The following is a 931-nucleotide window of genomic DNA, read 5'->3' as shown; positions in this document are numbered from 1 at the left end:
TGCTGCTGCTGCTGCTGTTGCTGTTGCTGCTGCTGCTGCTGCTGTTGCTGCTGCTGCTGCTGCTGCTGTTTGCTTGCTGCTGTTTCTGTTGTCTTTATCTTTGTTATTCTTGTTGTTGTTGTTGTGTGGTGCTGCTGGGCCTAGTGCATCTAAGCAGCAGCAAATGCTTCAGTATTGTTAGAAGCAAATAAGCAGCAGCGCGTGTTGAGAGTTTTATAAAAACAAAATAAAAATAAGAGAACAGCAGCAGCTGGTGGGTGGATGAGCTGACGACAGAAACCGCTACGGTGGTGTGTACGTACACCTGAAACAGCAGCCACCGGGTGTATATGCAGCTCGAGAGAAATAGAGAGAAAAGAGAGTTTAAATATTCTTGTATAAGCAAGTAACACTCCACCAACGAAACTATGCTGGCGTGTATATTATGTTATATGTATATATAGACGATACATACAGAAACCAGCAGCTACAGCAGCAGCGAATGCAGCAGTGAAGGCGTTGAGGAATTTGTATATACGAGAAGAAGATGCTGATGAATAAAAAACCAAAAAAGAACAGCTTTCTCTCTTTTTTTTTTATCTGTTGGTGGTAAGCAGAACACAGGCGGAGCACATCGTCTATAAGCTTGCGGGAGAAAAGAAGAAACTGAGGGCCAGCAGAGCAGTCAGTACACTACAAATAAATAAATTATAATACTATAATTATAATTTATAATATTTTTTAAGAAAAGCAAAATCTGTTGCTTTATAACTAAGCGAATGGAAGCTTAGGCTTTCGTTCATGTTCAGGTGTACATGCACCTCACCGGCGCCCGCTGCCGAAAGCAGAATTTTTTAGGAAAAAGTTTGTCGATTTGTTCATAAAATTTAACAAAAGTTAATATTTAATTAAATTTAATTACTTTTTAACCGAAAGAAATTTTGTTTTCATC

Source organism: Eimeria mitis, genomic scaffold (genome assembly GCF_000499745.2).
Source record: "Eimeria mitis Houghton genomic scaffold, Emh_scaff460, whole genome shotgun sequence".
Classification (NCBI taxonomy): domain Eukaryota; phylum Apicomplexa; class Conoidasida; order Eucoccidiorida; family Eimeriidae; genus Eimeria; species Eimeria mitis.
This window is presented reverse-complemented; position numbering follows the sequence as displayed.